The sequence below is a fragment of the Oryctolagus cuniculus genome, chromosome Y, assembly GCF_051225735.1.
Source record: "Oryctolagus cuniculus isolate XC-2025 breed Fujian yellow rabbit chromosome Y, ASM5122573v1, whole genome shotgun sequence".
NCBI lineage: Eukaryota > Metazoa > Chordata > Mammalia > Lagomorpha > Leporidae > Oryctolagus > Oryctolagus cuniculus.
In genome coordinates, this window is record NC_142889.1 from 10,857,993 (window position 1) to 10,873,739 (window position 15,747).

Genomic DNA, 15,747 nt, shown 5'->3' on the forward strand with positions numbered 1-15,747 from the left:
TCCAGACCTGATTGGATGAGGAAAGGCTGGGCACCTATGCTTGTGCCCTGTCTGATGTACCCGGGCATTAACTTGAGGTGTTTTATCAATGTTGGTTGGAGATTCTGGCACAGTGTGCCCCTGTAACTACCTCCACCCCACCTTCCACTGTCCTCTTGAGCATGGCAGCTGGGTCATTAGGGCTGACAAAGTGGCAGATCTTTCAACCCATGTCATGGATAAAGGTGGTTCCCACATCCACAGGCAGGTGTCTGTCTGAAATAGAAATGGTCCAATCATTTTTGCCACCCAGCTGTGGAGCTCAAGGCAGGTGATAATAAGGGGGAGAAGGAGATGGTGGCCCAGCGCCAGAGGTGGAAAACTGTGGGTTATGCAACTGACTGAGCATAATGACAGTGAAGACATGTTTGGTGATTATGACAGCTTTACTGAAAACTTTTTAGGTCATGTTGACAACCTGGAACAAAAATATATGGAAATTCCTGAACATAGAAAACACATTACAGACTTTGCCATTGGTGATCTTTGTTAAGAAAGTAATGAAAACAAACAGCATCCCCACTGTGGACAACTTTACTGAATTAAAAACTGATGAGCACACAAAGAACCAGAATAGACCTAAAGATATCCCTGTTAAAAATGGAACTGGTTTTTTGTCACATATGCCTCCCGCACAGGTTTTATACTTTGATAATTTGCAGAACTCTTCAAATGATTTTGGTGGTCAGTGACCTAAAGAAAGGGATAGGAATGTAACCTGTCTCAAGACTGGAAATGAAGAATTGTCCCTTAATCACATAGAATCAACCCCAGCAAAATGATTAATTCTCTCCTAAAGTCAGAACAAATTCAGATAAGAATAGGAGAAAAAGTATTAAAGATCATCTAAAATGTGCCATGACTGGAAATGTCAAGACCCAAATACCAGTATTTTCTAGAAATAACAGCTGAAAGAGACTCTCCTATCTGAAGAAATTAATGTTGCTAAGAAAACAACTGAATCATCATCAGATAACCTTGGTCCTTTCTATTCATTACTCAGCAAAATGAGACCTTTATGTTCAGTTCAAAGGAATTGAGAAGCTATATGGTAGTACTTTTTGCTGGAATGAAAAGATTTCTGATTGCTATCATAGTATTAGTATACATCAACAGAAACAAAGACTTTCAAGGTCATATTTCTTGAAGACAAATCAAAAGAGCAATTGTCTCTCAGCCTTCCATAAATGTCCTGCTAGTACTAAAACCCTCCCTGTGACTCCCCTCAACAGTCACACTTCCCAAACCAGTTATCATTGCTGTCTCTCATTCCTCATCTCAAATAATTCTCCAGCTTAATCCAGTTATGGGTTCTGTGCTCTTAGGATATAATGACCAGGGCACCTAAATGAGTTTTTTTTATAGCATTTTTTGTCAGATTTCTCAATTAGATACCCAATGCTATTGACGGCATCATTCTTGAAACTCCTTTCTCAACTTCTTGATCCTCCACTCCTGTTGTTTTCTGATTATTTAGCTCTTCCACACTTTTGAAAACTGGTGCTTCTGTGACTGTCTCTGTCTTCTCTATCAAAAAGTTGTTGAAATTCTTTTGAACACTCATGTCTTGAGTGAAGTCAGGAATACCATATATTAAAATAAACATATTTGAGGTGAGTGACACAACACTTAAGATTCCACTTGATGGGGCCAGTGCTGTAGTATAGTGGGTTAAATCTCCAGCTTGTGGTGCCAGAATTCCATATGGGTGTGATTCAAGTATGGACTCTCCATTTCCAATCCAGTTCCCTGCTGATGTGCCTGGGAAAGCAGTGGAGGTTTGCACAAGTGCTTGCACCCCTGTACCCACATGGGAGACCTAGAAGAGGCTTCTGGTGCCTGGCTTTGATCTGGCCTAGCCCTGGTGGTTATGGCCATTTGGGGAATGAACCAGTGGATGGGTTCCTCACTCTCTCTGTCTCTACCTCTTTCTGTAACTCTTTCAAATAAATAAAATCTTTAAAATAAAAAGATGCCACTTGAGAAACCCACATCCTATATTTCAGTGCCTGGGTATAAGTACCAGCTCCACTTCCAGTTTCATTTCCTACTAATGTACAACCTGGGAAGGAGCAAGTGGTGGCCCAAGTACTGGTAGATCTGGATTGGGTTCCTTATTTCTGATTTCAACCTGGCCTAGCCTAGACTATTGTGGACATTTGGGGAATGAGCCACTGGATACAAGATGTTTCAGTCTCTACCTTTCAAGTTAAAAACAAACTAACTAAATTTCCTTTTTTAAGATTTAATTTTATTTTTACTTGAAAGGCAGAGTTACAAGGAGGGGTAGGGAAAGGCAGAAATGAATCTTCCATCTGATGGTTAACTCCCCAAATGGCTGTGACAGTCAGAGCTGGGCCAGGCTGAATTCAGAAGCCAGGAGCTTCATCAGGGTCTGCAACATGGGTTCAGGGGCCCAAGGACTTCAGCAATATCCCATTGCTTTCCCGTGCACATTATCAGAAAGCTGCAATAGAAATGGAACAGCCAAGACTCAAACTGATGCTCATATGGGCTATTAGCACTGTAGGCAGAGGTTTTACCTGCTATGCCACATAATGCTGACACCCTAACTAGACACCCTTAAAGACAACTGTAGTTAAGGTTTCAGTGCAGTACTTACTGTGGCAACACATATACTAAAATTGGAAATATTTAAGTGAGGAAAGGTAGTAGTAATAAGAATATTATGTTTTTCAAAAAAATTGGCCCTTGTTTATAAGAGGGCAGTTCAGAAAGTTTGGACAATGTATATTACTAAAAAGAGGCATGGACTTCAAAGTTTGTGCATCAAACTAAATTTGCCTTTTAATTCCATTTTTATGAATTTTCTGAAGTACCCTCCCATTTCAAATACATTTCTTTTTGATTTATTTCAGAAAGAGAAGTCTTGTATCCACTGAGTCACTTCCCAGAGGTCCACAAATAAGTGAACTAGCTGCAGCTGGGTGCCAAGAACTCAATGCAAATCTCTTATGTAGATAACAGACTGGATTGCTTGGGCTGTCCCTAATGCTTACAGGAAGCTGGAGTTGGGAGCCAGAGACAGGTGTCAACCTCAGGGGTACACAACTTCTTAACCACAAATGCCCACACCCAAGTATGTGTCAGATAAACAAGATGGACTGGAAGATCAGCCCATCAACTTGTCATTTTTAAGTATTTCTAGAACTCCTTTCAGAATCTTATGAACTTTGCAAATACGGGTTCTTATCTCAGAAAAGACCATCAGGTTTAAGAAATAAGACTACTGGAATCAAAAGTCAAAAAAGAATCTAATAAATTATGAATAGTAAGATTCATGGTTTAATCACTAATGGTGTTTACTGACCTTGAAGTAGATGTGACCTTTCTTCCATCTGCTTTTCTTTTGTGCCTTATTTTTTTAAGCTGCATTTCCTGCCAGAATGAACATCTGAGTACAGGCCTCTGTCTAATTCATCTTTTTCTTATGTAGCTGACACTGTGCCAGGCACATTCTGGTATGTTCTCAACTACTAGACTGTAAGCCTCCTAGTGAATTATGGTCCTGTAATTTAGCTTTGGCATGCTCAGCCTTAGTTATTCATCATGAAATAGGGTAATTGTCTTGCAAGTTATATTCTTTTTTTTAACTTTTATTTAATGAATATAAATTTCCAAAGTACGACTTATGGATTACAATGGCTGCCCCCCCATACCCTCCCTCCCACCCACAACCCTCCCCTTTCCCACCCCCTCTCCCCTTCCATTCACATCAAGATTCATTATCTTTGTCAAGGACATGCCAAATTAGATGTTGGTAATAACTGCCAGTAATTACATTGGTATTTCTAAGTAAAGACTTTAGTAAATAAAAGCTTTCCAGTTCCTTTTTTACTTGTGAGATGCTTAATAATATGAACAATTTAAAGCAGAAATACTTGTGCTACTTTTCAGAAAGCTAAAGCAGTAATTCTCAAGTTGTGGCTCCTGGACTGCAGCACTGGCCTCTCATGGAAATGAAATGCTGCAATGCATTGTTAGGCCCTGTGCAATCCTGTCATTCAGAACTCTGTTGTGGAATCTGGTATCTCTTTTTCTTCTTTATTTTTTAAAAAGATTTATTTGTTTATTTGAGAGGTAAAGTTACAGGCATAGAGGAAGAGAAAGAGAAAAAGGTCTTCCATCTACTAGTTCACCCTTCAACATGCCCCAATGGCCAGAACTATGCTGATTTGAAGACAGGAGCCAGGAGCTTCCTCTAGGTCTCCCAAATGGAACAGTGGCCCATGAATCTGAGCCTACTGTTTTCCCTGGCCATAGCAGAGGCTAGATTGAAAGAGGAGCAGCCAAAACATGGATGGTGCCCATATGACATGCTGTTGCTGCAAGCAGAGGCTGAAGAGTTAAAATTGTATATGTGTGGGTGTAAAAAGTTAAGCTTAAGCTTACAGGTTTAAACCTTCCTGGTGCAGCTGTGAAAATAAGACAGAGTAAAGTAGCACCTTGACAATAAGGACTCCATTTTGGAGCACTTGAAACTGCATTCTGGGAAAGCAACCCCCCCCCCCCACTGTGAGACTCTGGTCTGAAACTATGATCTCAAATAGTCGGACAATAGCAGTGCACTACATCACCCTTGGCAATGCACAAAACCCCCCTAGCATGATTGCTCAAGCTTAAAAATAAAAAGGTTACACCTGGGTTACCTGAGCTAATAATGAAAATGTGATTTGTCTATGTCTTAAGATCATAATTGCTGATTGTAAGATATTAGCAACCGCTTAGCAACTGTGTATTCTCTCCCCCCTCCCAATTTTGCGGTTTTTGCCTTTATAAACCCTAACCTTTGGTTATTCAGGGCTGCTCTGCTCATGATGATCAGACAGCCCCAGCATGCTAGATAATCAATAAAGCTTCCCCTTGCTGTTTGCATAAGAGATGCCTCTTGGTGACATTTTTCGGGCGGTCGACCCTAACAAGGCTTAGCACACTACACTAGAGCACCAGTCCAATCTGTGTTTTAACAACTCCCAGGAGATTGTTGTGGGCCCACAAGTTTTTGGACCACTAAACTAAAAACCCACAATCTTACACTGTTAGCTTTGTCTTTTTATTACATGCATAATTTTTCCTATTAGTGTTGAGAATTAAGCTAACATAGTTTATCCTTTGATTTGTGAAGATAAGTGAGATTCCTTCATATCATTTTTGTACTTAAAAATATGAGTTGGATAAAATGTGAATATGGTTAATGTGGCATAAACATGAAAATTGATAACTAATGGGTGGTGCCCATCTGAAGTATTTTTAATGTTTAGATATTAAGTATGTACATATTTGAGGATCACCAAAACACAATACATTAAACTTTTAACTCTCATTCAGATGGAATTATTTTGATATTGCAGTATAAAAACAATTTGCAATTTTTTGCAAACAGAAACAGAAGAAAAGAAATCCAGTAGGATCCCAATATTTAAGGAGAGAACTTCCACTTTCAATATGGCCTTGTCTAAATAAGAACGGAGTTGGTGAACTCAAGAGGCTTCCATAGCCTTGGCAGCTCATGATAAGAGCCTCGGGTGATTACTGATATCATAAATAAGAGTGTCAATTGTTAAATCAACAATGGGAGTCTCTGTGCACCTACTTCCCATGAAGCATTTCTGTCCTTAATGTGTTGTACTATGCAAATTAATGGTAAAACTACTATTCAAACAGTACTTTATACTTTTTGTTTCTGTATGGGTGCAAACTGTTGAAATATTTCCTTAGTATATACTAAGTTGATCTTAAGTATATAAAGATAATTAAAAATGAATCTTGATGAAGAATGGGATGGGAGAGGGATTGGGAGATGGGATGGTTGAGGGTGGGAGGGAGGTTATATGGTGAAAATCCACTGTAATCCAAAAGTCATACTTTGAAAATTTATATTTATTAAATAAATTTGAAAAAAAAATTATTAAATAAATTTGAAAAAAGAAATAACAGACTTCTAAATAATCTATGAATGAAAGGAGAAATCACAAAGGAAATTAGAAAATAGATTTAGCATATTGAACCAAGCAATGACATTAGTTGTATATTTGTGGTGTCCAAAATGTCTTCTCTATTCCTACCTTTGAGGTAGAACCTAATGCAGATTCAATGTGGGCTGGCCTTAGCAATTTGCTTAGCTAGCAGAAGTTAGCCTATTTGGAACACTGAGAAAGTTATTATGGGTAAAGAATAGTACTCTAACTGAACAGTTTAATTTATTTTGATTTTTAACTAGAAATAACAATCATCTCAGAGTTTATGTCATGATATAAAGCTATGACTATGAATTTAAATTGTTACAAGTAAAGCCTGGGTGGCTGGGGCCAGAACTGTGGCTCACTAGGCTAATCCTCTGCCTGTGGTGCCGGCACCCCAGGTTCTAGTTCCAGTTGGAGCACTGGTTCTGTCCTCATTGCTGCTCTTCCAGTCCAGCTCTCTGCTGTTGCCTGGGAAGGCAATGGAAGATGGCCCAGGTCTTGGGCCCTGCACCCACATGGGAGACCAGGAGGAAGCACCTAGCTCCTGGCTTCAGATCAACACAGCATGCCGGCTGCACCCGGCCACAATGCACTGGCCTTGGGGCCACTTGGGGGGGTGAACCAATGGAAAAGGAAGACCTTTCTCTTTGTCTTTCTCTCTCTCTCTCTCTCTCTCTCTCTCTCTCTCTCTCTCTCACTCTAGCTCTCTCTCACTAATCCTGCCTGTCAAAAAAAAAAAAAAAGATTCAGTGAATAGCACCTCTTCTTTTCTACACTGCATACAAACATTGAAATAAAGATTGAAAAACAGAAACAGAAATGAAAGTAGCAACATTTGACACCAGATGAAATTAAGCATGAGAAAGTTTCAGGAGACCAGGAAAAATATTCTATTTTGTGATTTGACAAAGGCTTGCTCATAGTAACGCCTTAAACAAGTAAATGAAGAAATGAATGATGTAGTTTTTTTTGGGTTTTTGAGTGTTCATTTTTGACAGGCAGAGTTAGACAGTGAGAGAAAGACAGAGAGAAAGGTCTTCCTTCCATTGGTTCACTCCCAAAATGGCCACTATAGCTGGTGTGCTGCACTGATCCAAAGCCAGGAGCCAGGTGCTCCCTCTTGGTCTCCCATGCGGGTGCAGGGCCCAAGCACTTGGGCCATCCACCACTGCACTCCTGGGCCACAGAAGAGAGCTGGACTGGAAGAGGAGTAACCAGGACTAGAACCCAGAATACTAGCGCTGCAGGCAGAGGATTGGCCTAGTGAGCCGTGGCACCAGCCTGATGTAGTTTTAGTTTTACATTTGTTGATCTTGAGTTGCAAATTGCATAGCTACAAAGAAACATCCAACAAGAAGTAGAGACTATAGTCTGAAGGCTGTGAAAGAGGCCCATGATGAAGGGAAACAGGATTTTCAGAGTACAAAGGGTCAGATTCATTAAGGACAATTACAGAAATTTATGAATGAGAGATCACATGGGATACTTGCATGAGTGATGAGAAATAGAAGAATTCAAAGAGAAAAAGAAACCATCAATGGTATCATGACAAAGAGAAAAGAATTTTCAGCAGAAGATCATGTACAGCAGTTGAGAAAAGCAGTTTAAATCAGAGACAGGAATTTAGCCTTTTGCTTATGATGTCAGTCAAGATAACCTAATCATATTACAGAGTGCCTTGATTTGATTTACAGGTATAGCTCTTGATTCCAGGTTTCTACCAATGCTGAAATCTTTCTACTTAAATATCATGGTTCAAAATATGGCAAAGATTCAGTAAGGCAAAGTCTAGAGAATAGTCTTCAGCTTAGACAATACTTGACAGTATTGATACATTTAATAACTGAATTAAGGGGCCAGCTCTGTGGCTCAGGGATTAAAGCAACTGCCTGTAGTTCTGGCATCCCATATGGGCACCAGTTCAAGTCCTCGATGCTCCATTTCCAATCAAGCTCACTGATAATGTGCCTGGGAAAGCAGAGGAGGGTGGTCAAAGTCCTTGGGCCCCTACACCCATGTGGGGGACCCAGAGGAAGGTCCTGGCTCCTGCATTTGGATCAGCTCAGTTCTGGCCATTGCAGCCACTTGGGTAAGGGACTAGGATGAAGATATCTCTCTCTCTGCCTCTCTGTAACTCTGCCTTCCAAATAAACAAATAAATCTTTAAAAAATATGAAAATTAGGACTACTTTGAGTAGCTTAAAGTACACATGTCGAATGAAATTATCTGCCTGAGTATATACTTTAGGATAGTCTGCACCACAACCTGCTGGGAGAAATATATGGAGAGTTAAGAACATCCAAATACAGTTAAGAGTTAGGAAAGAGCTTGAATAGATATTTCTCAGAAGAAATACAAATAAATGGTCAATAAGTATGTTGAAAAATGCTCAGTATCACTAGTCATAAAGGAAATGCCTACCAAAATATACTGAGGGTACCCTGGTGTAGTGGGCCAAGCCTCCATCTGCAGTGCCAGCATCTCAGATGGGCATGGGTTCTAGTCCTGGCTGCTGCTCTTCCAATCCAGCTCTCTACTATGGCTTGGGAAAGCAGTGGAAGATGGCCTATGTCCTTGGGCCCCTGTACCCATGTGGGAGATCTGGAAGAAACTCCTGGCTCCTGGCCTCAGATCAGTCCAGCCTCAGCCATTGTCACCATTTGGGGGGTGAACTAGTGGATGGAATACCTTTCTCTCTGTTTCTCCCTCTCTCTGTCTAAAACTCCATCTCTCAAATAAATAAATAAAATCTTAAAACACACACACACACACACACACACACACACAGGAATATCATCTTACTCCAAAAAGAAAAAAAAAAGTGGGGGGGAGGTGGGGGCTAGTAATAATGCAGATTTTTAAAAGTCATTATATATTGTTAATGGGAATGGAAATTAATACAGGAATTATGGAAAACAGTATGGTCCTTTGTAAAAGAGAAAAAAAAAAAAACCTAAGAATCAATCTACTATAACATATAGCTACTCTATTCCAGGGTAAAAAGAAAACAAAATCAGCATATCAAAAGAACTATTAAGTGTTGACTAAACACGGCTGAGAACAGCTAAGATAGTTCAGCCATAAAAGAATGAAATATTGTTTACTGCAAAATGAGTGGAACTGGAGATCATTAAATTAATGGAAATAAGCCAGGTACAGAAAAAAAAAAGTTCTCTACATTAAACAATAATGGATCAAAATGCAGGATAATGTAGTTGATACTATATGCACCTTGAGTTTAAGCCATTGCCTGTAGCACCAGCATCCCACATGGACACTAATTCAAATCCTGGATATTCCACTTTACTTTTTTTAAAAAAAGATTTATTTATTTATTTGAAAGGCAGAGGGAGACATATGCGTGCACACACACACACACACACACACACACAGAAAGAAAGAGAGGTGTCTTCCATCCACTGGTTTATTTCCAGAATGGCCACAATGGTAGGAGCTGGGTCAATCTGAAGCTAGGATCTTCTTTTGGGTCTCCCATGTGGTTGCAGAGGCCCAAGGACTTGGGCAATCTTCCACTGCTTTCCCAGGCCATCAGCAGAGAGCTGGATCAGAAGAGGAGCAGCTAGGTCTCAAACAGGTGCCCATATGGGATGCTGGCACTGCAGGCAAAATCTTTACCCAGTATGTCACAGCACCAGCCCTCTGGCTATTCCACTTTTGATCCAGCTCCCTGCTGATGGTTTGGGAAGGCAGTGGAAAAAGATCAACATATTTGGGACCCTGCACCTATGTAGGAGACCAGATAAAGCTCCTGACTCCTGACTTCAATATGGCCCAGTCTTGGCCTTTATAGCCTTTTGGGGAGTGAACCAGCAGATGGAAGATCTCTCTTTCCCTCTCTCTTTATCTCTCTCTCTCTAAAATTCTGCCTTTCAAATACATAAAAAAAAGAATTATGATTACTAGAGACTGGGAAGAGTGAGGGCTCTGTGTAGAAGGAGTTTGAATAGCAATCACCAAAACAAAGTGAGACAGAAGTAACCAGTTCCAGAGTTTCATAACACAGTATGGTGCCTGTAGTTCACAATATGATGTTCTGTAAAAAGAGCTGGAAGAAAGGGAGAAAAAGCACTGGAAGAGAGCAGCTGGTAAGACCTAAACATAAAGAAAAAGGTATATAAAAGAGAGTTCTCTGGTTTGTTCAAATCCTGTTGCGTATATGTGTTCAAATCTAATATTATATAAGGAATCCATGTTGGCTCAGTACTGTGATGTAGTGAGTAAACCCACCACCTGCAGTGCCAGCATCCCATATGGGCACCAGTTCAAGTCCCAGCTGCTCCACTTCTGATCCAGCTCTCTGCTATGGCCTGGGAAAGCAGTAGAAGGTGGCCCAAGTCCTTGGGCCCCTGTACCAGCATGGGAGATCTGGAATAAACTCCTGGCTCCTGGCTTCAGATTGGCACACCTCTGGCTGTTGTAGCCAATTGGGAATTTTATTCCTCTTTTTTATTTTTATTTTTATTTATTTATTTGAAAGGCAGTAACAGAGAGGGCAGAGAGAGAAAGAGAAGTCTTCTATCCACTGGTTCACTCCACAAACAGCCTGGGCTCATCAAAAGCCAGGAACCAGGAGCTTCTTCTGGGTCTCCCATATGGGTGAAGGGGCCTAACGACTTGGGCCATCTTCTACTGCTTTCCCAGGCCACTGTAAGTGACTCTATTTGTGACTTGCCAACACTGGAGAGAGCTGGATGGGGAGTAGAGGAGCAGGGACTCAAACCCATGCCCATATGAAATCCCAGCACTGCAGGCAGGGGCTTTACTTGCTATACTACATGACTAGCCCCTCCTTGGTATCTTAACCAAAGACAGAAAATGGACTCCTCCAGAATCCTCAATTAAAATAAGGAAAGTGTGGGCATTTCATATAGTGGTAAGGAGGCCAGTTTGAATGCCCTCCTCTCATATTGGCGTGCTTGTACTTGAGTCCTGGCTCTGCCCCAAATTCCAGGTTTCCACTACTGCATACACTGGAAGAAAGCAGATGACTCAAGTACTCAGGTCTTTGCTAACATGATCTGGAATATACATTAAGTTCCTCCATTCTGGCCAGGGTCATCTCCAGATCTTGCAGGCATCTGAAGAGTAAAACAGAAGATGGTAGATCACTGTCTCTTGCTTACTGTGTGTCTGCCCTTTATAAATAAGATAAATGAATAAAACAAATTAAAAACAGAAGGCTGGAATTGTGGATAACTAACTTTGATTCCAGTATCTGATATCTGAACACCAGCTTGAGTCCTGGTGCTCAGCTTCTGATCCAGTTCCCTGGGAACATGGTCTAAGTCCTTGGGCCCCCATAACCTATATAGGAAACTTAGATGGAGTTCTTAGCAGCCCTGGCCATGGTGACTACTTGGAGAATGTACCAAGGAGATAGCCTTTCTCTCCCTCTGTCTCTGACTCTCTATCATTCAATTACATATTAATTATACTCTATCAAAATATTTAAAATATGCATTGTCTAAATAAATCATTTAAAAGGTAGAGACTGACACATGAAAATTAAAATTGAGATCCAGCTTTTTGTTGTCTCCTGGAAAACCACTGAAATATAAAGACATACAGAGGAAATCTGAGGCCATTTTGGTCAAAGAACAGCAAATTTCTTTGGCATACAACATGGTGGCAATATTTAATCACAATATACTCTACTATGGCAAATAACAAAGAGATTAGATTTTAAGTGTCCTCATCATTAAAAACAGGTATGTGATGTAATGGATGTGACAATTGATTAGATTTTTATTAGATTGTACTGAATCTGTTGTTCCAAATGGGAAGAAGGGATATCTTAATAATATTCTGTCTGTCAGTCATTAAGAAAGCATCTATTCCATTTATTTAGATTTTCTTTATTTTCTTTTATAGGTTTTCATAATTTTGCCACACATAGTTGCATACATGGCCCTGAATTTATAGTTCACTTCTTATTATTTACTTCATTGTCATCCTTGTTTTCTTTCTCTTTCTCTTTCTATAGATATAGATGACATGTCCCCTTTTTCTCTTTTTTGCTATTGTTAATGCTATTATTGTTCTTTTACACTCTAAACTTTCCTTCCTGGTATTTATAATAGTAGTTTACTTTATGTGTGAACATCTTGCTTAATTTCCTCCATCAGTTCTCATCATGATTTGGATTATGGACTCTATTTCTGCTTGAGTATCTAAAATGATATTATTATTGGAATTAAAATGATTTAGTGAAAAGACATAGAGTGAGAGCCCATGGCTACCAGTTAAATAAATCCTCTTATTGTCCTGCACTGTGCCTTGAGCTAATAGAGGGTATAATAATATGCCTTTCTTGCCTTCCATGTGTTGCCTACAGTTACCTGGCTTGAAACATTTACCTCATCCTTAGTTACTCCTGAGTTACTCTGAAGTAGACTAAAGATTACATCAGGTTTGAAATAACTATGTGCTTTATGTAAACTTGTCAAGAGTGATTGCTTTGGAAGGCCGGTGCTGTGGCACAGCAGGTTAATGCCCTGGCCTGAAGCACCAGCATCCCACATGGGCACCGGTTCAAGACCCAGCTGCTCCACTTCTGATCCAGCTCTCTGCTATGGCCTGAGAAAGTAGTAGAAGATGGTCCAAGTCTTTCAGCCCCTGCACCTATGTGGGAGACCTGGAAGAAACTCCTGGCTCCTGGCTTCAGATAGGCACAGCTCTGGCCTTTGTGGCCAATTGGGGAGTAAACCATCAGATGGGAGACCTCTCTATCTTTCTCTCCCTGCCTCTCCTCTCTCTGGGTAACTCTCACTTTCAAATAAACAAATAAATCTTAAAAATATAGTGATTGCTTTGGTTCATGGGTATGGAAATGAACATGGTAAAGTCACACAAAATTTCAGTGTAAATGCATATTCAGTCTCTTTTCAGATTTTAAAAAACAAAACCTAATATTGTACACAAATGACATGACTATGAGGAAAGCATGGTCTGAAATAAGGAAACATAAACCTCATTATTGTGTGGCACAATTTTGCAAAACAGTCATACATATGTGCTGGGCATTGAAATGTAAAAGGATTATTGGAATAGAGTTGTTTATTGTTGGATGGATCTGAGGAAGCAGTGGTGTGTGTTTAGAAGACGAGCTGTTAGCAGACCACTGTATATGTGAATTTTGACAATGTGTATGTGTTTGAGTGTAATATTGAGGTTTAAAACTTGATTTAGGAGTCTTCATGAAAATATACAGTAAAGCACTCTCATATTTGATCTAATGATGTGAAATATTATATACATTTTGACAAAATGTCCAAATTTCTTGAAAGAAAAGGGCAGATGTTAGAATGCAGCAGGTTAAGCCATCATGTGGAATACCTGCAACCCTTATCAGAATGCCAGATCTTACCCAGCTATTCTGCTTCTGATCCAGCCCTTGGTAATGCACTCTGAAAGGCCACAGTTGATGAATTGTTTGAGCTCCTACTACCCCTATAGAAGATGGGTGGAATTTTAGTCTCCTTCTTTGGTCTAGTCCAATCCTGGCTATGTTTGGTTATTTACACATTGAACTAGAGAGTGGGAGATTTCTACCTGGTCCTACATCTGTACCTCTCTGCCTTTTAAATAACAAAAAGAACATTTTATTGGGGTGTAACATAATTTTGAAATCAATTAATCTGAGGATTCTTCAAAAAGTCCATGAAGTGCGTATTGAGAAAGGACTATTTATGACATAAAGTTATATATATACATACATATAATATTTTTAAAAGAGAAAGAGAGACAAATATCCCAATTGCTTGTTCACTTCCCAAACACCACAACAGCTGGATTAAGCCTGGCTAAAAAAGAACTTGAATCATCACCTGTTGCTTCTAAGGGTGCACATGGTCAGGAATCTGACATTGGTATCCAAGATGAGATTTGAACTTGAGGCATTTTGTTATGGGATGCAAATTTCCAAAATGATGTCTTAAATACTAGATTAAATTATTTCCCTTAAACTTGTATTTCATTTCTGTTTTTCATGGGGATTTTTACATGCCATTGTACTTCTTTTTGTGGCCTCTAATACACACAAGTTGAGATTAAATCTTAAAGTGCAAATCTAAAATGAGTTTTTTTGACATTTCCTTCATGAGATAACAAAAGAAATTGAAGCAACTCAATAAATGCATGAGAATGTCAAGATAACATATAATCAAAGGAGAGGATCATGGCTAGGTTGAGTGTTTGGCTGTGCCAACATTGCTGTTGCCAAAGACACTAGGGAAAAAAACTGTTGGATTACTTTAAAGAGCCAGGAACTTTGAGGTGTCAAAGACACTTGAAAAAAATGATGATCCCAAAGATAATCATGGGTTTTCTTTTGCTTAAAGTAAGAAACCCATAAGAACATTTGACAGAATTATTTATTTAGAAATAACTTATATTTTAAGATTTGCTAATAAAGAGACCCAGGGAAAAATCACTGGTGATTATTTTAAATCAAAATATGAATGTATGAGGAAAAGTCAATTAACTAGGAACCAGCTATATTCCTGGACTGCCCTCTCTGAGGCAGATTCCTGGTGTGGAAGGGAGACTTTTTAATGGTGATGTCATGCTCTCCATAACTGAGTATGTAATTTAAAGATACACAACCTAGGGTGAAGCACAAAGCCAGAGAAATTTATACACCTAACAAAGGAATTTTCTCCCCACACAATCCAACCTGGACACATATTCCTAGTCTGGTGACTCCTCTCTTCCTTGCTTAGAGAAATTGGCTGCTCTGTTGAAAGCTGAAGATGAAGTGGATGATAAATACCAGCTGGAATTAGGAGTTAAGAGACTCAATAAGGAGGCCATGCCAGGGACATACTCTAAATGGGATCCAAATAAAACCCAAGGAATAAGAAAAATTGGGACACTATTTAGGGTCCTCTATGTGAAGGTAATGTGGCTTCTCACCCACCCTCCCATCAATTGGCTTCAGCTGAGAGAGGTCCAGCAGCACCCTAGAGAATCTCCTCACCTTTTTGCAGAGGCTGAAGGACCACCTCAGACAATATGCTGAGAAGGCATCTGAGGTCCAGGAAAGTGCAGCGGCTTTTTTAAAAAGACTTATTTATTTATTTTAAAGGCAGAGTAACAGAGTTAGAGATCTTCCATATGCTGAATACTCTCCAAATGGCTGCAATAGTCAAGGCTACAGCAGCCTGAAGCCAGGAATCTGGAACTGATCTAGGTCTCCTACGCAGATGTCCCCAGGTATTTGGGGCAGAGTCCACTGATTCAGGCACATTAGTAGGGAGCTGGAAGAGAAGTGGAACAGCCAAGACTACCAAGTACTTCAATATGGGATGCTAGTGTAGTAAGTGATGGCTTTATCCATTGCACCACAACACTGGCCACAATATTTATATGTATTTCGTATATCAGAGTATCCCATACATCTGGAGAAAGCCTCAGTGATTGATGATAATCCTACTCAGTTGAGGTGCTCTTTAGTGTTTAGCAACTGAGGTGTGACTAAAGAAAAAGAAGGCAAAAAGATACAGAGGAATTCTGCCCTGTTATCTGTGGCCCCCATTCTATTGAAGATAACAGAGACAGAGAGATGCTATGGGTGAGTGACCATGGCCTCCACCAAAGGATCACAAGGAAGGCTACTAAAAAGTTGAGGGATAATCAGGTGCTTATTGCAAACAAGGACAGTGGGAACTGAAATGCTCACCCAAATAGGTAAGGAATCAGGTA

At 39.9% G+C, this 15,747-nt stretch overlaps 1 pseudogene; it reads left to right on the plus strand.

Moving 5' to 3' along the window:
* Positions 1-214: 214 nt before the first annotated feature.
* The window catches only part of LOC149119221 (helicase POLQ-like pseudogene), a 41,475-nt pseudogene continuing 25,942 nt past the window's right edge, over positions 215-15,747 (plus strand).